This window comes from Macaca thibetana, chromosome 1 (genome assembly GCF_024542745.1).
Source record: "Macaca thibetana thibetana isolate TM-01 chromosome 1, ASM2454274v1, whole genome shotgun sequence".
Lineage (NCBI taxonomy): Eukaryota > Metazoa > Chordata > Mammalia > Primates > Cercopithecidae > Macaca > Macaca thibetana.
Genome location: NC_065578.1, coordinates 13,140,054 through 13,165,398, shown reverse-complemented (window position 1 = coordinate 13,165,398; position 25,345 = coordinate 13,140,054). Strand labels below are relative to the sequence as shown.

The 25,345-nt window shown below is 45.2% G+C and overlaps 1 protein-coding gene across 3 annotated transcripts in view; it reads right to left on the bottom strand.

Moving 5' to 3' along the window:
- The window catches only part of KAZN (kazrin, periplakin interacting protein), a 1,229,956-nt gene that overhangs the window by 678,767 nt on the left and 525,844 nt on the right, over positions 1-25,345 (bottom strand). The gene's annotated exons all lie outside the window — the stretch shown is intronic.

Genomic DNA, 25,345 nt, shown 5'->3' with positions numbered 1-25,345 from the left:
TGTTTGCGTGCTGGTCTCCCTGAGCGTATATGTCTGCCTCCACATTTTCTCCTTTTAAAAGCACACCGGTTGGCTGGGTGCAGTGGCTCACGCCACTCAGCACTTTGGGAAGCTGAGGTGGGCGGATCACCTGAGGTCAGGAGTTCGAGACCAGCCTGGCCAACATGGTGACACCCCGCCTCTACTAAAAACACACAAATTAGCTGGGCATGGTGGCCCATGCCTGTAATCCCAGCTACTTGGGAGGCTGAGGCAAGAGAATTGCTTGAACCCGGGAGGCAGAGGTTGTAGTGAGCCAAAATTGCACCACTGCACTCCAGCCTGGGTGGCAGAGCAAGACTCTGTCTCAAAAATAAAATAAAATAAAATAAAATAAAATAAAATAAAATAAAATAAAATAAAATAAAATAGCACACCAGTTGTGTTGGATTAGAGCCCACCCTAATGACTTCATTTTAACTTGATTAAAGACCTCTCTCTCTTCAAATCAATTCACATTCCCAGTACCAGATTTTAGGGCTTCAATATGTGAATTTTTGGGGAAACAAATTCAACCCATAGCATGAAACCTTTTGTAACTAAAAGCCTAATGTTTTCAGGGTAGTTATGAGGCTAGTGCAGTGATTATATCTATAAATGTTTTGAGCTCTTACTTAATGGTGGGTGGGACATGTGAGATCTTTGGTGTAGAACAAATTTAAATTTCGAGGTCCTGAAGAAATCTTGTGCATTCCAGGAGTAAATACCCAAGCTGCATCCACTGAAGAACCCCGATTCTACCCAGGCGTTGGGGTGAACGGAACCGAGCACCAACAGAGCAGAATAAAGAATCAGGGACTGGACACAGTGGCTCACGCCTGTAATCCCAGCACTTTGGGAGGCCAAGGCAGGAGGATCATCTGAGGTTAGGAGTTTGAGACCAGCCTGACCAACATGGAGAAACCCCGTCTCTACTAAAAATACAAAATTAGCTGGGTGTGGTGGTGCACGCCTGTAATCCCAGCTACTGGGGAAGCTGAAGCTGGAGAATCACTTGGACCTGGGAGGTGGAGGTTGCAGTGAGCTGAGATCGTGCCATTGCACTCCAGCCTGGGCAACAAGAGAAAAACTCCGTCTCAAAAAAAAAAAAAAAAAGCAATTGGGGAAGATGAATTTTGAATTTGAAGAACTAAGACTTTAATTCCTTTAAACTTTAACTTATACAAGAGACATAGATGCAGCCTTTAGACTTAATTTCTTTTCAGAAATTATGTAATGGGAGAAAGGTTATATTCACATTTTCGGCACCTCTAGTTGTTTTTGTGCAATCATTTGATTCCATTGCACGATTTCTGATGCCTTACATTGGACACCTGCTTGGTGGGCGTCATTTGAGATGGGAAAGTGCATAGAAAGTGGATTTTCATCCTAGGGCACAGCACAGCCTTGAAGTTAATGTAATTAATATGCTGCTTTCATTATTGAAACTTCTGGGAGCAAATGTGGACTGCCCACCAGCATTACCCAGGGGACCCCAAGGCACGGTAGTTGGCACCGAGGGAGTGCTGACACAGCTGTTTGGGCTGCCCTAATGAGGCTGAATTTCTCCCCACAGAGGTGCCCACAGACTTGGTTCACCATGAGCTTCCTTAAATTCAGCAGCTTGAGAGAGACACGAGCTGGTGAATTTTGTCTTTTGTGGGGACTGGGGAGGTGAACCCCTAATTTCTTGGCACCTCTTCCCACCTGTCCTTCCTACTCTCCCAAGAGATGGAAACTCAGTGCCGGTGGCTCAGCCCCGTCTTCCCAGGATCCCTTTTATGGACTTGAGTGCCCCCGGGATGCTCTCTGTCCCTCTGCAGCTGCTGAAGCCGCCTCCACTGGTGATGGGGATTCCTGCCTCCCCGATTCTGCCTTCAGTGGGTAGGTTGAATTCTGGAGCCCAGAATTAGGAAGCACATTTTGCTGCTCCTCTTGGTAAAGTCTCCCAGCTCTCCAGTTTTTTTGTTTTGTTTTGTTTTGTTTTGTTTTTTGAGACGGAATCTTGCTCTGTAGCCCAAGCTGGAGTGCAGCGGCATGATCTCGGCTCACTGCAACCTCCGCCTCCTGGGCTCAATGGATTCTTGTGCCTCAGCCTCCTGAGTAGCTGGGACTACAGGCACATGCCACCATGCCCAGCTAATTTTTTTGTATTTTAGTACAGACGGGGTTCCACCATGTTGCCCAGTACGGTTTCGAACTCCTGAGCTCAGGCGATCCACCCGCCTCGGCCTCCCAAAGTACTGGCATTGCAGGTGTGAACCACCACGCGCGGCCCAACTCTTCTTATCAGTAGCAAAGTGGATCCTGTTATCAACTGCTGGATCAATTGATTGCTGTGGCTACTTTTTGTTTGGCTCTGAACTTGGAGAGGGATTTAAGGGGAGATCAAGTGTCACTCCAGAAGACCTTAAACACAGACATTGAGGTCACAGGGCAGAGTAGAAATCAGATCTCATTCCTCAGGTTCACATGGAGATGGTAGGAGGAGGCAAAGCTGCGGAATGCTGAAGCTTAGAATTAAAACTTAAGCACAGACTCTTAATTAGTCGTAACACAAGTAGACACACGGTACATTTTAACTGAGAGCTCTGCTATTTTACAACATTTGAAGATTTTAGCAGAGAAAATTCTCTACTTCTCCTCCCTGATGATAATCTCAAAGAGGGTTGGAAAATTCTCAAGACGGATTTTACTTTACTTTAATTACAAATCATGGGCCAGGCACAGTGGCTCACACCTGTAATCCCAGCACTTTGGGAGGCTGAGGTGAGCGGATCACCTGAGGTTGGGAGTTGGAGACCAGTCTGACCAACATGGAGAAACACTGTCTCTACTAAAAAAAAAAAAAAAAAAAAAAAAAAAAAATACAAAATTAGCCTGGTGTGGTGGCGCATGCCTGTAATCCCAGCTACTTGGGAGGCTGAAGCAGGAGAATCGCTTGAACCCGGGAGGTGGAGGTTGCGGTGAGCTGAGATTGTGCCACTGCACTCCAGCCTGGGCGACAAGAGTGAGACTCCAGCTCAAAAAAAAAAAAAAAAAAAAAAAAAAAAATCATGAATTTAGTTTATTTTGGAGATGAGTGAATTGGAGGGCAGGTGACGCCAAAGAAAACATCAGGTGAGGATCATTGCCACAGTGGATTTTGATATCATTTTCCTTAAGGGGTGTATGCACATCTTATGAAGGTTTGCAGTGAAAGCCTTTGCAAAAGTTTGAGAGTTACTCTGTGTGTGAACTCATACTTTGAAGTCTATTAAATAAAACTCTACTATTATAATCCAGGTAGGTTCAATAAGAAAAAAATATATACTCTGCAGTTAGTACAGGAATTGAGGTGGCCAGATTTCTTGTTTTATAGCTTTCAATTTACCTGTCTTCTAAGTTGAGCAAATCTTGTGATCTCTCAGGTGGTGACTCTGCTTAAGATTTACAAAAAAAATTGAAACTTGACGGATAGTGGAAGCCCTGGGAACTCTTATATTCAAAGTGCAAAAAAAGGAGAACAATCCTGCTATAAAATTAGCCAGAGAAACACATCATTTTGGCAGCAGGAAGACCACAGAATGTAATCAGAATTCTAAGGGAAGCAGCAAAATACGTAGGTCACATGAATAAACAATGCACCTTTAATGTCTCCACATCCCTGTGGGAGGCTCAAGAGGAATGAGTCACTGGGGATTAGCTTCTGGAATTAAGAAAACACGCTCTCCTCCATTAATGACATCTTGCCTTATCTTCCCATCCCAGTTAATACCATAATTGCACCCCATCAGAGCCCTGGAGAGTGGGCAGGAAGGCCAGGGGCCTGCAGTTCAATGGAGACTCTCCCTTGCTCTCTCAGATGACTGCAGGCCTCCTGTTAGAATGATTTCCATTTGCAAACGAGGTGGGCTACTCTTGATTTATTTCATTACTGGAGCAAAGCTCCATCCTCCATCTCTGGATGTGTCTTGTGCCTTATCTCCCAGGAGCCCCTGGGCCACAGAGGTAGACTGCTGGCTGGAACTTAATTAGGCAGCCTTTGAAGATCCAGTGGCCCCTCTGGCAGCCAGCCACCTTATCTCATGGTGCAGAAATCCCACGGGGAGCTGTTCCTGCAGAGCACTGGGGCCCATTCAGGAGAGACTTGAGATGTATTTTTGATTTGCAAAACAAAACAATACAAAATAAAACCTTTCTTTTAATATATTACTTGGGAAGCCCAGATCATGTTTGGAAGAGCCAAAACAATTCAGGGTTGCCAGATTCTTAAAGGTTATGTAATTCAAGGAGGGTGGGTTGGGGTAGAAAAGAGAAGTGAGGACCAAGAGAGAGACTTGACTGATTGGCCAAGCTCACCCAAACAGCTCAATGAGACAAGCTAATGGTGCATGGGTTCCCCAAAGAAAGAAAGAAAACAGACATGGCATTCCTGAGAAGGGTAATTCTATAAATGACCCACGTGTCCAGGAGCAGGGACCAGCTCACCTTGGCTGGTGCTGTAGTTAGAAAGATGTCCCTTCCCCTGCAGGAGGACAAAGCCTAGCTCAGCTGGACTTCAGCCCCCACTTGCTCCTCAGCTGGGTTCCTTTGTGTAGTGCACAACCTGCTCAACCCTACATGGCAGCCCTGGGAAGTCTCTCAATTTCTTAGGTGAAGAAATTAAGGCTCGAAAGGTTTCTTGACTCACTCAAGGTTACTTAACTTAGATCTTCTGGCTACAGGTCCAGTGTTGCCTTTACCATACACATCTATCCTCCCAACTCTCCTTTTTGCTTTACCTCCACAATTTTTTTTGTTAAAAAAAATTACATTTAATGTGAGCATACACCATTCTTTCTCATTCTCACCCAAATGTCCCTCTTGCTGAGTTGAATAAATGCCCCCATCATGAGCCAGCTTTATGGGATTTTGACTCACTATGTAAAATTGCACCAAAAATTTTAATCCTCTGAGACATTTGAGGGTTGCAGCTGCAAACAATTAATTTGTGTTAAAATCCAAACATATCTGGATGCGGCATAAATCACTGCTTTCCAAACTCTGTTCCTTAGGATACAAATAATCTCAGACTTGAGGGGCCTCAGAATCACCTGGAGGACTTGTCAAAGCTCGCTGGCCCCACGCCCAGGGTTTCTGATTCAGCAGGTCCGGGGTAGGGCATGAGAATCTGAGTTTCTCAAAAGTTCCCAGGTGCTGCTGCTGCTGCCAGAACAACATGCTGGGAAGTCCAGTTCCAGACGACGCTAATGGAAGTTCAATATAATTTTAGTTTTAGGGTTTAAAAAATATATATATACACATATATATACATGTATTATATATACTAATACTAATATATATGTATTATATATACTAATACTAATATATATATTAGAATACATATATATATATATATATATTAGTACTCTCATGGAAGTTAATTCAGAAGATAGACTTGAAAAAGCCTATCACAAGCCATAAGAAGCCAGTGTTGCTTTCCGAGCTTAATTAATGTATCTTCCAGTCATTTAAACAATCATAAGAGCTGAAGATGGTCCAGGGGCTGCTCAAGGCCCTGGGGCTTCAGACGCCTGGTCCTTGTTCTCCAGGAGCTCTCAGTCCATCAGGGGCTCAGAGAAGCAAACAGGCCATGACAACCCAATGGATTGCATACTCTGTCCTGCATATGATCAGTGCTAGTCATCTGGGGCCTGGGGGTGATGGTGGTTCACTGAGACAACAGCAGGAGAGAGGAAGGTGGCTGTCAGCCCTCAGAACCTGTCTGCGTCACTCATCTGCTTTGAACACGATGTCTTTTATATTTCTAAGTCATAGACCTGGACACCTGACTTAACACGTGTAGTGTGCCTTGGGAATTCACAGAACGTCACAGGTGACCAGGACGGGCTTCGTGGACGAGTGACCTATGCATGGCATCCCCTCTGCCAGAACAGAAGAGCACCATGTTGATTTAATGCTCTGCTATGGCTGCCTTGAAATTCCTAATAATGTTTGAACAAGGAGCCCTGCACTAGGCCCCCTGCAAAGTATGTAGCCAGTTCTAAGCCTGACTTAATCAGTCATTCCTCAGACATCTTTCTGAGCAACCACAAAGTGTCATATACTGAATGAGGCATTAGAGGTTCTTGCTTCAGTAGGATGGGGTTCCTGTCGAGGAGCTAGTCACTAAATGCAGAAGACAGACACATAATTGGGAATTGACAATCCAATGTGGTAGAGAACAGAACACACCCGATCCTTCATGTCTACAGGAGAGAATTTATTTCTGCCAGTCTCTCCAGCTGTCAGTACAAAGCTCTGCATCTCCTATCAACCCACGGAGGACTGGAGTCCTCCCCCAGGTAATTTATGGAGAGGGGTTGCGGGGAGTCTCCGTCACCTAGAATATCACCCTCCTGCCAAGGTTAGCATTTGTCAAAGTCATGGTCATTAATGCACATTTTTTACAGAGTAGCTTCTTTGCAGCTGAATTCTTTAAAGGGTTGGGGACATGCAGTGAACTAGACAGATAAAGATCTTCACCTTGGTGGAGCTGGTGTTCCAGCAAACAGACATAATAGAACAATAGACCTAATGAATAAGTAGATTATGTAACCTCTTAGAGGGGGAGAGGTGCAGTGAGAAAGAAAAAAGTAGAGCCAGAACAGTGGGTTTGGGAGTAGATGGGGGTGGGACGTGGTTGGGATGAACTGAAAAGGCAAGCACTGAAGGAGGTGAGATGTTAACCATGCTGAAGGAGAACCCTCCGGGCAGAAGGAGCAGACAGCAGAGTCTAGAGCCTGTGCTTTGGAGGAACAAACAGTGAGACGTCAGCGTGGGTGATGTGGGGTAAGTATAAGAGGTAGGGGAGAAAAGAAAAGGTCAAAGCATTACGAAGGGAGCTACTCATGTTGGGCATTGTAGGCCTGCACTGCCCAATATGGCGGCCACTGCCTCATGTGACTATTTTCCTTTAAATTAACATAAAATAAAATTTCAAATGTAGTTCCTTAGTCACATGAGTTACATTTTAAGTGCTCAGTAGCCATGTGTGGCCAATGGCTACCATACTGGACAGTGTACATCTAGAACGTTCCTGTCACTGCATAAAGTTCTAAGTGAACAGCAAATTTAGAGACTTTAGTTTTTACTCCTAGTGGAATGGGGCGCTATGGAGAGTTTGAGCAGAGGAGAGACATTCTGGCTATTATATTGAGGAGGGGGTCTAAGTGGGTAAAAACTCCTAACTCTGTTAGGAGGCAGTTGTAGTTTTCAAAGCAGCAATCACTAATGGTGGCTTAGATCAGGGCAGCAGAGGAGGTGGTGAGAAGTGCTCAGTGCGTTGATATTTTGAATGCAGAGCCAACAGAACTTGCTGATGGATTGCATAAGGAGCATGGAAAAATACAAAAGAGAAGGAGGAAGGATGATGGCCAGGCCTGTGCAGCTAGAAAGCTGTGGTCAGCATCTTCTGAGAAGAAGAGCCTGTGAGCAGGGCAGGCTTTGGGTGTGGAGAAAAATGACGAGTTTAGTTTTTGATATTTTTTGTGTGTGATATGTATTGGATATCCCAGTAGAGCACTGAGTAGACAGTTGGCTGTAAGAGCCTGGAGTTTAGGAGACGAGTCTGGACTAGGTATTTACAATGGGCAGTTGTTAGAACGGAGATGCAATAAAGACCCGAGACTGGGTGAATTTGTTAAGGGAGTGAAAATAGAAGAAGACCTGTTAGAAGAGGTGGAAGGCTTCATAGTACTAAGGGCTTACATAGGGGAACAGCAGGAACTGGAGGAAACTGGAAACTTCTACTTTAGCCTATCAGCCACGAGGAACCTTGGAAGACTTTTAGGAATCACGTCATGAGCCCCTCCTTGACTCCTATGGTAATTTCTCATTCATTTCACAAGGTTAAGAGAAAATGCCACTCAGAGTAGAAGCCAAAACCCTTCCAGTGGCTGCCAAGCCCTCCATGACAGGTCCCCACAAAACTCTCACTTGTCCCATCTGGTCTCCTACTCATTGCCGCTCATACCCTGTGCACTTTGTGTTTACACATTCTGGCCTCCTTGCCATTTGCCAGGCACACTCCTTCCCCAGGGCCTTTGCACCAGCTGCTCCCTGTGTCTAGATGTCTAGAATGTTCTTCCCCCAGATACCTGATGGCTTACTCTCTTGCCTCCACATGAATCTTCCCATTCCCTGTCCCCTTGTTCTGCCCTCTCTTTTCCACTAATATTTGTCCCCATCTGACATGTCATACGTCTTGCTTATTGCTGATTCCCCTTCTCCCCACACCAGAAAGTCAGCCTCCTGAGGGCGGGGATGTTTGTTTAGCTTGTTTTGCTCATTGACGTATCCCCAGCATTGGGAACAGCACCAGGCACCTGGCGGGCACTTGGTAAATATCTGTGTTGAGTAATTCAATGTAAGCCTATACCCACAGGACTGTGCTCAGAGATCATCCAGAGCATCTGCAAAGGGATGAACAGAAACAGAGAAGCAGGGCATGCTGTGTTGCTCAGAATTTTTTTTTTTTTTTTTTGGCTTTAGGGAAATAACTTTTTGACCTCTCTTGTAGTTTAACTGGTGGCAGGGGGAGTGAAAAGGGAAACCCAAAAGGGAGGCAAAACTGGGATGAGAGCTGGTTTGTTGCTTTCAGAAGTGCAAAAATCCTGCCACCACCTTTTAGAGGACATGAAAAAATGGGAACATGTCATCCCGTCTCTGGATGGGATGATGGCAGCTTCTCCTCCTCCTCCTTTTTCTTTCTCATTTTCTTTGTTGCTGTCACTTCAAACGCTGCCCTCTCTGACTTCTTTTAAATAGCCAGGGTAGAAACATACAGGGGGGAGGTACTGTGTGTGTCTTTGAAACCTGGTCCAGCAATGCACCACCTGCACATGGCTCTCAGCATGCAGAGCCTCCCGGCTTCTCATGTCCGACCCACAGGCTGCAGTGACTGCAGCTCCTGGCAGGGGCACGGATTCTCAGAGGTGGAGGCAGGGGAAGGGGGAGGAGAGGAAGGATGTTTGACAAGGCTCCTACCTTTTTTTCTTTTAATAAAAGTACAGCAAATTGATCCTGTTGGAAAAATTGGACAAGCATTTTTACAGTGCGTTGTTTCTGACTGCCGGGGTGAGGTGAGGAAGAGCGAGAACAAAGACGCAGGTCTCACCATCTAATTCTTTTTGTCCAGCATAAAGCATCATTTTTCATGATTGTTGAAAATTACGCACCAGCCTCAGTGAGGACTTGAAAGGGAAGCTGAGCCCTTCAACACATGCGTTTCATCGACTGTGTTCTGAAAATGCTCCTCATTGCTGTAAATATGCCCCAGTCTTAGGAGTTAAGGAGAACGGCAGTGAGCTGGAGCCCCCAACTGTGGGATGTGGGGATGAGTGGGAGTCAGGGTTCCTTTGAGAAATGGGGGGAGTGGTTCTCAGATCACAGACTGACATGGTTTTATCTAGAAGAAACACATGGCTCTGACTCACTGAATTTCCATGCAGGATCTAACTGGAACACATCAAGGGAACCTCAATGTTTTTAGCACCAGCTTCACAAGAGGAGAATGAGACAGTTTTTATCTATTTCCTCTGGAGGACAAAAGGTCCAGATCCAGGGTAGTTGGTGAAAGAAGCTGAAGTGTCAGGCAGGGAAACAGAACTTTTAAAAAGTGATAATAAAATGAACTAAGATCAGCTGAGTGTGTTGGAGAGGTGCATGCAAAGTATCTTGAGAAGAAGGCTTTGGAATCAGACAGACCTAAGTGAAATCCTCTTTGCTCCACTGACCAGCTGTTGGACCTTAGCCAAGTAACTTAACATCTTAGGGCCTTGATTCTCCTCTCTGTAAAATGGGAATAATACTAGTAACTACCTCTCAGGATTGTTTTAAGATTTTTTTTTTTTTTTTTTTTTTTTTGAGACAGAGAATCACTTTGTTGCCTAGGCTGGAGTGCAATGGTGTGATCTCAGCTCACTGCAACCTCTGCCTCCTGGGTTCAAGTGATTCTCCTGCCTCAGCTTCTGGAATAGCTGGGATTACAGGTGCCTGCCACCACATCTGGCTAATTTTTGTAGTTTTAGTAGAGACGGGCTTTCACCATGTTGTCCAGGCTGGTCTTGAACTCCTGACCTCAAGTGATCTGCCCGCCTTGGCCTCTCAAAGTGCTGGGATTGTTTTAAGGTTTAAACAAGAAAATGCACATCAGTGCCTGGCACAAATCCCTCAATAATTGCTAGCTGCCACTTCCTTCTCCACCACCACCACCAGCACTGCCATGGTCATTATCATTATCCTCATTAACTTAATTCTGACTCAACCACTTCCTGTCTGAGTGACTGTGGGTAGGTCATCTAATCCTCTGTGTGTGTGCATTTCATTTTCTTTTTTCTTTTCTGTTTTTTTTTTTTTTTTTGAGACGGAGTTTTCGCTCTTGTCGCCCAAGCTGGAGTGCAGTGGCACAATCTCGACTCACTGCAACATCCGCCTCCTGGGTTCAAGTGATTCTCCTGCCTCAGCCTCCCGAGTAGCTGGGGCTTTAGGCACCCGCCACCATGTCTGGCTAATTTTTGTATTTTTAGTAGAGATGGGGTTTTACCATGTTGGTCAGGATGGTCTAGATCTGCTTTTCTTCATCTGTAAAATGGACATTTTGACAGTATTTGACTCAGATTCACTGACACAATTTGTGTTAAGCACAGTGACTTAGTGGCAGCACATAGTAATGTCCTATACAGAGTCACCCATATGGTAGGCCCTGTCACCATCCCCATTCTAAGATGAGGTAGCTGCGGTTTAAAGAGCTTGCTGAAGGTCAAAGTTTTAAGCAGGGCTCTTAACTGCTGCCGTCAGCTGCACGCTCCCAGAAGCAGCCCTGGAGACCAGGGTCTGGGTGTAATTGGGTCCCAGGAGGCAGTAGTGGGGACGAAGGCAGGGAAAAGGAATGGGAGGCAGCTCATACAGCATCCATCAAGGAGCAGGACATCCCTGCAGGCAGCTGGGAAAACTGGACAGGTGGCACGGGTCATGCCTCTGAGCTGCCCCTTAGTGTCAAAGGAGCTGGGGTGTTTATTCTCCTCCTTGCATTTGCCATTGGCTGAGGGTGGCTCCTGAGAGTGAAAACTCCTGGTCACCTCTAGTTGTCCTAAGTGTGGCTGAAGGAGAGCTCTTGGGTATTCAGTTTCATCATTAGCGAATGCCAGAGTGGAAATGCCGAAGGATGGCCACCATGCACCTGTCAGCTGGGAAGTCAGGGTAGAGCTGAAACGGCCTAGAATGGAGGAGTTCAACTGAGCTGGGCAGACACAAGGAAAGCAGGGAGAACAGTGGATCAGAGCGCTGAAGACCACGAGCACCACCAACGCTGGAGGGGCAGAGAGGGCAGAGGGCTAGGACTCAAGGGGCCTGCGCTGGCAGGAGAATGGAATTGGGTTTAATCAAGGAGACCCTGGCCGAGGTTCTGTCCCATTGAGGTGTGGTGTCAGGATGGTGGGAACGCTGCCTTCCTAGGGCTGACAGCCTCGTACACACCTGCGTCTCAGGATAGGCTGAGACTTCTTTGCACAGAGCCTCAGACAACGTGTGTCAGCAGCACAGCGGATAAAGAGGTTTAACAATGGCAGCATGTGCCTTTTACTAACTTCCTCTGAAGGAAACAGTGGCTGGAGGCCACTGAGAGTGAGTGGCTGATGTAGGAGTGAGAAAAGCAGACAGTGCCCCGTGGAGAGGAGGCACGTTGGAGGCAGGGTCCTGGGCTGGGGTCCCAGCACACGCTCCTGTCATACCTGAGCTGCACCCTGCTCTGTATACTGAGGCCAGTTCTCTTCTGGAGTTGTAGCCTAAAAACTCTTTTCCATACTAAGGTTTCCCAAAAGGGTCCTGCTTCCTGCTCCCCAGGGCCCAGTGTTCTCAGCCAGCTCCATCATCTACCGTGATGCAGCCAGGGCCTGCTGCAGTGTCTAACTGACTCCACAGCATAAGAACTGGCCTTGCAGAAGGGTATGTAATTCACTAGAAATGATGCATCATGGGAAAAGTTCTACCCCTGAATGCCGAGGTAAATTTCCCCTTCCTCGTTTTAGTTTTGTCCTTCATGAGAATTCCCATCATTAAACTACCAAAGAGACATGAAACATGGCTCCACACAACTCTGCTGGATGCTGCTGGCCATTAGAACCCAAACTTGAATTCTAAACCGGTAAGGGAGGTGGCAGCATGAGAGAGAAGGGAGGGGGCGGAGAAAGAATAGCCAAGAGTGCAAGATTGCTCATAACAGGAATTTTTTCATGATAGCCCCAAACTGGAAATAATCCAAATGCCTGTGAACAGGAGAATAAATAAATGGATCCTAGTGGGGTCCGGCAATGCAATGGAATGAAAATAAAAAAGAGCCAACGGATGCATCTATTTGGGCTGCCGCAACAAAATGCCATGCACCAGTGGCTTAAACAACATCAATTTATGTTCCAACAGTTCTGGAGGTTGAACATGCAAGATCAGGGTGCCAGCACGGCCAGGTTCTGGTGAGATCCCCCTTCCTGGTTTGCACACAGCCTCCTTCGCGTTGTGTCCTCATGTGGCCTTTCCCCGATGCATGTGTACATCCAGGGGAAGAGAGAGAATGCTTCACTGTCTCTCTTTTTTTTTGAGACAGAGTCTCACTTGGTTGCCCAGGCTGGAGTGCAGTGGCACCATCTTGGATCACTGCAACCTCCACTTCCTGGGTTCAAGCGATTCTCCTGCCTCAGCCTCCTGAGTAGCTGGGATTACAGGCCCGCACCACCACGCCTGGCTAAGTTTTTGTATTTTTTAGTAGAGATGGGGTTTTGCCCTGTTGACCAGGCTGCTCCTGACCTCTGGTGATCCACCTGCCTTGGCCTCCCAAAGTGCTGGGATTACAGGTGTGAGCCACTGCGCCCAGCCTGCTGTCTCTTTTTAGAAGGGCACTAATTCCATTACAACAGCCCCTCCCCCGTGACTTCCCCTAACCCTAATTCCCTTCCAAAACCCCACCTCCTAATACCATCACATAGGGCTTCAACACATGAATTTTGGGGGAACACAAATAGTCTGTAAGAGCAAACCACAAAAATGTGGATGAATCTCAAAAATATTATGTTGAATGAAAGAAACTGGGCACCAAAGACTGCACACTATTCAATTAATTTTAAATGCATTTCTAGAACAGGCAAAACTAATCTATGGTGGTAGAAACCAGGAGAGCAATTGTCTCTGTGCGGGGCGGGTGCTGGCTGGAAAGGGCATGAGGAACTTTCTCGGAAGAGGGAAAAGCTCTGGATCTTGACTGGCAGGAGTGGCGTCACAGGTGTCTGCATGTTCATATCTCATGGGACTGCACACTACAACATGTGTATTTTATTTCATGATACCTCCATGAATATCAGCATTAAAAATAAATACGTAGAGCTTTGGGAGGAGTTGTTATGAGATCCAGAGAGACTGAATACTTTGTGTGTGTGTGCACAACCACCTACACAGATATGTACAACTATACATATACATACACACACACACATAGCCACAACCACACATATACACCATGGAATACTATGCAGCCATAAAAAAGAATAAGATCCTTTTCAGGGACATGGATGAAGCTGGAAGCCATCATTCTCAGCAAACTAACACACGAGCAGAAAACCAAACACCGCATGTTCTCACTCGTAAGTGGGAGCTGAACAATGAGAACACATGGACACAGGGAGAGGAACAACACACACCGGGGCCTGTTAGGGGTCGGGGGTGGGGAAAGGGGAGGGAGAGCATTAGGACAAATACCTAAGGCATGCAGGGCTTAAAACCTAGACGACAGGTTGAGAGGTGCAGCAAACCACCATGGCACATGTATACCTGTGTAACAAACCTGAACATTCTGCACATGTATCTTGGAACTTAAAGTAAAATTTAAAAAAATTATAGAAAAGAAAGAAGCCACAGCCAATCGCAATGATTCATCAAGAACTAAAGGACAGTACAAAACATCGGTAGGAACTCCATATATCTGTCTGCCAAAGGGAAACCATGCCAGTGTTGCTTGGAGCAGACAAGCTCGTGAGACTGGGTGGACTGAATCCTGTCTGGAAGACTGGTGTGATTAAATTGACATTTCTTGTTGAGTTATATTCTAGAGCTCATAGCTTTTCTTTTCCATTCTGGTGAAAAAAATTACAATTTTTCACTGTTGCAGAATTGAACTGTGACTTATGGTCCACAATCTACATAGTCGATTTCATGTACTTCTGGCAGTTCTACCACATTTTCAATAGTTTCTAGAAAAAGTTGTTCCTTGGGGAAGCTAAAGGATGTGTAGCTGCTTCTCCATCACTCCCTGCTGCCAGGCTTGTGGGGAAAAGATCAGAGATGAGGATGAGAATTGTGAAAGTCACATAGTCTTTGATTTCAGCACGATTCTGGGAGATCCTTACTCTTCACACCATGTTTGGTTCTTATATTAGTCAGGGTTCTCCAGAGGGACAGAACCAACAGGACACAGGTACATATGAAAGAAAGCTTATTAGGGAGAATTGGTTCACATGATTACAAGACAAAGTCCTACAATAAGCCGTCTGCAAGCTGGGGAAGAGACAAGCCGGTAGTGTCTCATTCCGAGTCCAAAAGCTTCAAAACCAGGGAAGACAACAGCGCAGCCTTCAGTCTGTTGCAAAGGCCCAAGAGCCCCTAGAGGCCACTGGTGCAAGTCCCAGAGTCCAAAGGCCGAAGACCCTGGAGTCTGATGTCCAAGGGCAGCAGGAGCAGAAGCAAGCATTCAAGGCAGGAAGAAGAAGAAAGCCAGAAGACCCAGCTAGCAAGGTTATTCCATCTTCTTCTGCCTGCTTTGTTCTAGCAATGCTGGCAGCCAATGGATGGTGCCCACCCACACTGAGGGCGGGTCTTCCTCTCCCAGTCCACCGACTCAAATGTCAGTCTCCTCTGAAAACACCCTCAGAGACACATCCAGAAACAATACTTTACCAGCTATCTAGGCATCCTTCAATCCAAGCAAGTGGACGTCTAACATTAACCATCACAGGTCCCCATTATCTGTCCCGGTCTTTTCTACTTAAGGCCCTTTTATCCTCCAAGTGGGGGCTTGGAACAGCCAAAGACTTGAGTGAAAATATTGACTCCACATTTATTGGCTATTTGGGCTTGGATAAATTAACTAATTTTATCAATTGTGACATGGATCCCCAAATGCCCATCTCTAATGGTCACTCTGATGATTAAATGAGAAATTGTCGAGCACTATGGCCAATGTCAGGTGGATGCTAGGTGGCCCATAGCTTCTATTTACCCTTCTCATAATATTATTGCCAAAGGGTTTTTTTTTTTTTTTTTTTTTTTTTTTTGGTTGCAGGGCAGAGGTGGTGGAGGTGGACGGTGCTAGAATGTTAAACAGGAAAGTCACAATAAGATTCCTTGAAAAGATAAAGTGCTGGTCTCTCATTATATACTTTGTTCTTCAATATGCACATTCATTTGGTCACCTGTTCATTAATGTATTCATTCAATGACTCAATAAGCATTTATTGTACTCTTATAATTACAAACCATGATAACTTCCCCAGAGAAAAGGGGGAAGTAACAGTGGGTCTGTAACAGTGGAGCTTGTCTGAAGTCATGGGTTCCAGGAGTCTTCCCTAAGGAGCTTATGGTGACAGAGATGAGATGTGAGGGTGGGAGGATGAGCTTTCCAGCCTCTGGCTCATTCCAGCCTTTGGAGCTTTGCACTCCTCAGTCTGGAATGGGTTTTGTCCTCCTTTCTACCAGTTGTGATACCTTCAAGCCATAGCTTGATACCTGTCCTCTCCATGAAGTCACTTCTCAACTGGGCTGCTTGTGCTCAGCACCCCGGTGTGAGTCCTGCAGGACTTAGGTTCTGTCCCACACCACCGTCAAGGGAACATGTGATTATCCTCTGTCTGGCTTGTGTGTTGTCTCAACCCAGCTATAAGCCCCAGAAAACAGTGGTTATCCCGTCCACCTCTTATTAATTATTGTGATGCTGGACATGGAGAGATTCCAAAGAGCTACTTGTTGTGTGGACTTGTGTGTGGATAAACAATCACATCGTGCATAAAAGATGTCAGTAGCAATAGGACCCAGAGGCTGGGTGGTGTGGTTAAGACCCTGAGAGTCAGACCCTTGGCTAATTCGTTCTTTCAATAAATCTTTATTAAGTGTGTATTTTATGTCAAATCCTGTTCTAGGTGTTGGGGGTACATTCGTGAATCCGGAGGAACTTCTCATCTAGCAGGGTTCAACACACACACAACAAACATATGTTAATCCTATTGTAAGTTAAAAACTGATATGGACAAAGGAAAAAAAGTAGGCAGAGGTAAAGGGTTTTTTTTTTTTTTTGGTTGCAGGGCAGAGGTGGTGGAGGTGGATGGTGTTAGACTGTTAAACAGGAAAGTCATGATAAGATTCCTTGAAAAGATGACATTTGAGCACATTCTTGAAGTAAGCCATGTGGTCATTTGGGGGAAAGTGTTCCAGGCAGAAGGAATGACCTCTGCAAAGGCCCTGGGGTCGGAGGCTTCCTGGTATGTTTGAGGAACAGCCAAGTCAGTGTGGCTGGAGTGAGTGATAGGGAGAGGGATGGGGGAAGAGGTCAGGAGATGCAGGGACAGAGTCATGGGGAACATCATAAAGAATTTGGCTTTTCCTCTGAGTGAAATGGATTTGTGCCCCACCCAGTCCTGTTGTTGTTCACTGTAAGAACCTAGGAAGTCAGTTCACCTCCCCAAGCCTCAGTGGTCTAATTTCTTAATAGGAATGACGATGATGAAGATGATGATGATGATGATGATGATGATGACGACGATGATGATATCTCCCCTAAAGGTCACTGGGGTGAGTATTACATGACATAAAGCCCAAAGACAGGTACCCAGTAATTCCTCAAATGCAAATAACAGCTGTTTCCATTTGTTTCCATGGTTGCACTGCCATTACCATTATGTTCATTGATTTTGGAAAGGGAAAGACGCTCCCCTTTTGTGAATGCCTTCTGCTTCTCAGAGACTGTGCCTGCCATAGTGTATCCCATCTAAGCCACTTCCCGGCCCTTTGGAAAGAGGTCCTAACTCTTTTGAAACTGACAAGTAAGCCAAACCTTCAGAGAAGAGTTTTGCTGAGTGTCCAACAGCTAGTTCAATGCCAAGCAGGATTCCGAACCTAGGTTCAACTGACCCCAAAGACTGATCATTTTCTGCCTGGCCAGAACAAGAGAAAAGGGGAGAACTTAACCACAGTGTGTGAATGTTTTTGCCAATAGGGCCCGCATACCTTTGTGTGACAAAAGTTTGGAGACCCAGGAGGGCCTGTGGGGCCTCATTCCTTAGAGATGCTGATGGGATTTCACCCTGCTTTTCTTAGGAGGTGACCATTCTCTCTAGTGTGTTTATAACTTAAAGCCTGATTTTTTAGAGCTTGGCTGAAAGATCATAAAACTGTATGACACTGTCCCTCCTTAAATTATGATAGGAGAGAAAAACTGCCTTATGAATTCCAAAGAATAATAAGGACCTAGATATTTAGATATTTTCTGAACCTATCCTGGCCCAATTCACTAGACCCAAATATATATATGTATTCTGAAAAGCCTATACATTATATATGTTATATACATATAATATATTCTGAAAACCTAAATATATATATAAAACGATATGGTTTGGCTGTGTCCCCACCCAAATCTCATCTTGAATTGTATTTCCAATAATCCCCACGTGTCATGGGAGGGACCAGGTGGAGATAATTGAATCATGGGGTTCGTTTCCCCCATACTGTTCTCGTGATAGTGAGTGAGTTCTCACCAAATCTGATGGTTTTATAAGGGGCTTCCCTCTTCACTCGGTTCTCATTCTCTCTCCTGCCGCTCTGTGAAGAGGCACCTTCCACCATGATTGTAAATTTCCTGAGGCTTTCCAAGCCATGTGGACTGTGAGCCAATTAAACCTCTTTTCTTTATAAATTTCTCAGTCTTGGGTATTTCTTCAAAGCAGCATGAGAATGGACTAATACTTATAATTAAAAGGCTTTTCAGAATTTAGAAAAGATCTTTGTAGCGTTCAGTTTGAGCTCAGTATAATGAATTGTTTGTATCAAATTCTTGTTTGAGCTGATTGAATACATCTATTTTTTATGTACCTCCTTTACCTTTTTAAATGTCAAGAAATTGCAGAGACTGTCTAGAAAGAGTTGAGGTTTCTGCTGAGAAAAAGTACATTTGAATGTGGAGGGTATGTCCTACAGAATGCCTATAATCATCCAGATCACCATATGTACTCCCTTGATTGAAAGCATGGGCCTCTCTGAGTTCATTTAGTAACCCAAACTCCTGAGCTAGCACCTGAAAGAGTCGTGGAATGTGCAGAAATTAAGAGCAGAGAATGTGCTAACTTTGTCTCACCAAATGAGTTTATTCTTCCTGACAGTCTTTAATTAAGACGAGCTACCATGTACAGCATTGAGGAACTTGACATAAATCAGAATGTGAGACTTACATAGAATGTGACTATAACCTTGCCAGGGCCCTCATTCAGATTTGATGGATTCCAGCTCAAGGAACCTGGCCAAACATTGATAGAACCATTGAGTAGAGCTGTTGCCAACCGTCAGCTTGAAAGAAATCCATACTGGAACTCTTCAGCTATAGTCATTGCCATGGAAAGCATTAAGAAGAACATAGTCTGGAGTTCATTTACAGGTAGTCCATTATAAATTTCAGTAATAATTTATATTAATGAGAACCTAGAAACTAAGTACAATCAGGGGACTAAAGAACTTGTATAATTTTGCTTTGTGGTGAGCATGGACTTGCTTGGTGGGCAGCAAACTCACAGCCAACCACATTCTCCTTAAATTCTAAATCTCACTTCATAGTGACCATATATTCTATATGGATTATACTTTGTATTTATACTAACACATGTGCACATATACACCATATATATACACACACAGTATACATGTGTACACATATGTGTACACATATGTACCTTTAATTTAGTATACATGTCTACATGTATACTGTGTGTGTGTGTTTAAATTATAGGTGAGGTAGGATAACTTCTACAAAAAACAATTACAATAATGCCTACTCCATATTAGGCAATGTTCTGAAAGTTTCATGTACATTAACTCATTTAAACACTGTTATAACATAAGAAGGCAAGGAATATTATTATCCCCAGATTACAGATGAGAAAACTGAGGCCAAGAGAGCTTAAGTCACTTGCTTGTGGTCATATAACAATAAATGGGGGAGCCAGAGGTGGAGGGTGTACCGACACCATGAACCCCAGCCTCGAGGACACCGACACACATTTGAGGTCCTACTCTGAATGTCCCTTCCTTAGGAAAGCATTTCCTGATCCCTGGATTAGAAAACTGGGTCAGTTCTGCCTTGGGGCTTCCCTTCTCAGTCCTCTGGAAAGTTAACGATTTTACAGGTCTTGTGAGATGTTGGGTTAATGCCAGTCTTCTTCATAACAGGAAGCAACAAGTCTGTTTGCTCACCATGCATCTCCAGTACCTAGCTCTGTGCCTGGTGCACAGCAGGTACCTTGTTCACAACTGCTGGGTGAGTGACAGAAGAATCCAAGGATGTGAAAGGGAAAAGTTAAAGGAAACAAAGGGACAGGAGGGCTCAGAGCAGCAGTCCCTGAAGTCAGGGTTGGTGTGATCAGAAGCAGTCCAGGTATTCTAAAAGGCAAGGGGCTGACTCCCTGTTCCTGACCTAACTCTGACCTTCTTAGCTTGGGAGGCACTGGATGGAGTGGGAGGGGTTAGACATTTGGCTTTCTAGTTCCCTTGTCTCCCTCCTGACCTCCTGGGCCCTGCAGGCTTGAGCACAGATGACTCGGTCTCAGGTTGGGTATCAGAAGGCATCACCTCAGTGTGGCCACAAGGTGGCTTTTGGGTACCAAAGTATCACTGATGTTACATGGAGTAGGGCAACCACAGTTGGGCCAGCTGGGGTCTCAGAGCAGCATTCTTTCATTCATGGACACTGGATGAGCACTTCCATGTACCAGGCAGAGTTCTAGAGTCTGGGCATATGGCTGTGAATTAACCAGAGAAAGTCCCTGCCCTCATGAAGTGTACAATCTAGCGGGGCTGAGCGGAGAAGACAATAAACATATAGGTAAGTCCTGTGGTGATACATGTGAGGCAGGAATGCAAGGAGGGTAAGGGTCTCAGAGCAAATGTAGGGGGAGTGGTCAGGGCAGGCCTTTCTGAGGAGGTGACATTTGAGCTGAGCTCTGAAGGAGGTCAGCATGGGAGCCAGGTGCATGTCGAGGGGGAGAACATTCAAGAAAGAGATAATAGAAGATGCAAAAACCATGAAATGGGAAGGTGCTTGGTGTGTCTGAGGAAGAGCTGAAAGGCCAATGAGGCTGAGCCGATTCAGGCAGGGTGAAAGGAAAGGAGAGGAGGCCAGGGGGCCCAGGCAACCCTGTGAGGCCTTTATTCTGAGTAAGCTGGGTCATCACTGTGTTCAGAACAGAGACTGTCAAATTTACAGTGCAACTGCAGTCCTCCTGCCAAATCCAGATAACAGAATGTTCTAGAAAGTTGGGGGATGGGCAGGGGAGATGGTGATGAGTTTGTTGAGTGTGCCTGGGCTCTTGAATCAGATAAACTTGGACTTGAATCTCATTTCCACCTCCACTAGCCAGGTGACCAGGGATAAATCCTGCAACGTCTGAGTCTCAGTCTCCTTACCTATAAAATGGGACAAATAATGCCTCCCTCACCAGGGCCACTGGGGGCACCAAGTGGGATAATGCAGGTGGAGCAATCGGCTCAGGGTAGAACACCGAGACCCCAGCTGACCGCAGTCTCAGAGCAGCATTCATACATTCATGGACACTTGGTGGAATGTGTCAACGGATGAATGAATTAGTGGAGGTGAGACTGGGATTCAAGTTCAAGTTTGTCTGATTCAAGAGCCCACGTGTACCCAGTTGCCAGGGCTGAGTAGATGTCACAGTCTTATCTTACTGCACTATTGATGGGACATGTGAGGGCATGGCAGTGGTTTTCCTGGGACTCTGCAGGATGAGATTTCATGGTGACTCTTGAACTCACAATGAACTCTCTTCTTGGTAAGCTGGCTTCTGGGGTGGCAAGAGGACGCTGCAGCTGGAGCCTTTACTCAGGAGATGGGAAGACCAACCAGTGTTCCAGATGCCCCAGGCTATGGTAGGAGCTTCCTGAGGCTTGGTAAGATGTAGAAGCAGGCTCTGTCTCCCATGACCTAACCCTAAGTCAGGCATTGCAAATGCAATATGAGAACACGGGCCTGCCTTGGCCAGCCCCTGCCCAGCTGGGTTCAGGTTGGCCTCTGATGAAGACACTGAGGCCATGAATCACTCCCCTCCCTAACCTCTTCTCTGCATCCCATTGAACAATGCAACTTCAGGGAGCCCCAGAAACTCATCGGGCCAGGTATCTTTGAGCTCTGTTTTGTTAAAGTGACTTATGGTTTTTCATTATGTGCCTTTGCATAACTTTCTTCCCTGCTGGAGAAAGCCAAGGAATATATGATTTATCTATGATATTAGACTAGCTTATGTTAAACCAAAGTATATTTGCCAGTCCAGAGACCAGGTTGGCAGTGGCTCAGCAAGCAGTGAGGACCTGGGAATCTATCTGGCCCTTCTTTTCTCTGGTATTGCAGCTTAGGAGCTTTTTATAGGAATGGTTTGACGCTTTGGCTAAAGATGTAGGAGACAGGAATAATTGGCAGAAGGTGTTGAAGCGTGGTTAGATGAGAAAATGGGTTCTTTGCAGTGTAAACATCTAGAATCACTTCCTAGTATCTGTCCTTACAAGGTCCTTTTTGTGGGCATTTGTAGCTTTTAGGACGATGGTGTGTGGGGCAAGTTGTGCACTGTACAACCCTAGGGGGTGCCATTTATGTCATTGTCCATGTGAATGGCTGTGCAGTGGACAACCTGTGCAGCTGTACGTGGTGGCTCTGTGCATGTGTGGGTGAGCTTAGTCTTGCAGGAGAGGGCACTCGCTTGCTAGGGAGCTGTGTACATTGGTGAAAAGTGCCTGAACTATGGCATCAGATCTGGGCGTATACCCTGGCCCTGTTACTTGCTGTGGACTTTAGATGAAGGGCCTAATTTCTCCCTGCCACAGTTTGTCTCATCTGTGAAATGAAGATAATTTTCATCTGAGCTCAGCCATGGAGAGGATTAAATGAAGCAACTTATGTGAAGTGTAATGATCATGAGACTACGATTTGTTGAATGTGGTCTTTGTGTCATGTTCTCCTTTAATCTTCATGACAACCTGTGAGGTGTGTATCCTCATTCTCATTTTCTAGAGAAGAAAGCTGAGGCTTAGAGAGGCTAAGCTACTTGCCCACGTTCACTATGTTAGTTGGGACTCTGTGGATTGTGTTAGAAACTCAACTGGAACTAGCGCAAGCAAGCGGAATTTGCTGTATTGGGTCAGAGAAGTGTCCAGGATTGGCTTAGAGCATACGTGTACCAGGGGCTCAAGTTACGTGCCCAGCTCTCTGCCTCTCCCATCTGTATTTGGGTTCTTTATTCCCTCTGTTCAGCTTAATTCTCAGTCAGAGTCTTTTCCTTTATAGGCAAAGCTGATGTGGACAGTTCTAGAATTCCATTGTCTTTAGTGACTGCCTTCTCAGAGGAGAATTTGCATCCTCCCCAAAAGTTCCAGCAAAAGTCCCAGGAGAGAGCTTTGATGTCCAGGCCCGGGTCACTGGTCTACCTGGGAGCGAGATCTTTAAGGGAAGTTCCATCTGAGCCACATGGGCTGAAAGTTAGGGAGGAATTAGATTCTAAAGCGATCAATCCACTAGGTATGGTTACAGAGTGACTACGTGTTGGGAACAGGATTTGGATCCAGTAGTGCTTGATCCATAGTAAGTGCTCAATAAATGGCATCCACTAGACCTGGTGTTATTATCACTGCTATTGCAGGCACTGTGTGTGGGGAGCTGAGGTCTTCAAAAGCTGAGTTTCTGGCTAGCATTGGAATCTTCTCCAAAGAGTTTCATACTTACTAGTATTTGCCCTACGCCATTTCAGGGATATTTTTTACAAGAAAATACATTAACAGATGTCAAAACACAATAAAAAGTATAAAATCACCATGCTGCTATTTTAGTATATCTGGTACCTCGTGATGACCCCCGGAAAAATAGAGTACATGCTGTTTTCCTCCATTTTACAAAGAAGGAAATAAAGGGACTGCAGGCTTTTAAATCTGACCAGTTTCAGCCTGGGGTTTGTGGTCAAGCTAGGATGAAACCCAAGCTTCCTGTCTCTCAGTCCAGAGCCTCGTCCTCAAGACAATGTTTCTCAAACTCTGTTTCAAGGAACACCAGGGTTCTAAAGAAGTGCATTGTGAGGGGCAGGTGCTAAGTAGGTAGGGCCTTTGGATCTTCCAACAAGTTGCTATGAGACTAGCTTCCTCTTTATCTGTTTATAAAAGTGATAATTTGAGCAAAAGTTTTCATTGTTCTTAAAAGTTAATAAACTACTGCTGTGGACAGACAAAGGGCTGCTATAAGTCAGCCCTTAGGCAAAGAAGCCTCAATCTGAGTTTCCTTGCTAGAAGTCAAACAGAGCTGAAGAATATAATCAAATGAGCTTCCGTAGGGCAATTATTCTTCTACTAGAACCATAAGGAAAGCCTTGAGGATTAGAACCTGAGACCCAGACAATGGTCTAAGAATGTTCACGTTGCCCCCAGAAAGATAAGCTGCCATCTCTTAGAAACCCACCTGCCTCCTGGACCACAAAATAGAAGGTTTACCAGGGATGAGGCTTTCTATATTTAATACCTTCTGGATGCAAGGATGTTACCTAGATACCATATAACTGAATTTGAATATAAAGCATTGTCTGTTTTCAGCCCTTCAGGGGGCAGCTGCACCAAATCCAGCCACACAATAAGACTTTTCTTTTTGTGTCCTTCCACAGTAAGTGCAAGGGCAGAGATAATAAGAGAAATAAAATACAGATGACTGCTTAGTGAACATCATTTAAGACTGGGAATCTAGAAGGGCTGGGTGGTGTAGGTTGACCCTGGAAGTGTCTTATGCACTGCGTAGCGTTTTGTTCTAGGGCAGCCTCATACTTTACGTAGTTTGCCTGTGCTTTTGAAGGAAAAGGGGAAGCTCTTCCCCACTGGGTTTGTTACAGGGATTTAATCTGTGCCGTCACGCTGCTGAGCAAGTGTTTTAGGGCAGAGAGCTGAGTAAACATGGAAGCCTACGGATGTTCTCTGAGGCACACTCAGATCACATCTCATCAGAACCCCAAATAGGAAACTCACCAACCAAAGCCAAAACACAGAATTCCATTTAAGTTTAAAATAACAAAGGTAAAATAGTGATTGCCTATTTTCTTCTTGGTTCACATTGGCTGACCAGGCGCCTTTGCTGCTGAAATTTCTCAGAACCTTCACCAATGTGCATCAGGAATATCCAAGATAGACTTTCCAAGTCTCAATCACTGGGGTGGACAAAATTCACTTTGCAAAATATTGACATCGGTGGTGGAAGATTAGCCCATGCACTGCTGGATATATGTGTTATTTTGTTGCATTTACCAGCTCATTGGGCAGTCAGTGTAGTTGATTATTCAGACAAGGGGAAGAGTTTACTCGGGACCCAGGGCAGTAAGTCAAAGAGGCCGGGGGAGGGGAGGGGGCTCAGGCCTATGTCAGGGTTTTGAAAGGTGAGTTTGGCCAACTCTGAGATAAATTTTGTGGTAAAAAGAGTTTGGGAGATTCCTTTTGGGCAGTCACATGCCCACTCTCAAAATCAGGTTCTGTGAAGTTTTGAATAAAGACACTTGTTCAACAGTATTTAACCCAGAATTTTCTAAACTTGTTGATAGACTCTGCTTATGTTTCTAAGACTTTGGTTTGGGAAACATGCTTTATTGAACCCACGATGTCTCAGAATCACAGTTTGCCACTGCCCTAATATGGTAACGTTAAGAAAACAATCAACTGTGCTTAGTAGGGTCTTTATGGGAACGTACATTCCAAGCCCTAATCAGGGATCCAGGGATGTGTTTTCTCCAGTGTGGCTTTCCTTGTGTCCCTCTTGGATGGAGACTTCAAAGCTACTGTTGGAGGATAGAGCGTAGCACCCCCAACAAAACCCGTTCCAAAAGAAGAATAAAGGATAATACGAGTCAATAACCAAATTCTGAATGGGATGCTAGGAGTCCCCTACTATTCAAGAACAATTCTGCCAATCACTCCAAGAAATATTTTAAAACTCACTGGGAGCTCTTCCCTGAATAATGAGGGCAAACAATTATTT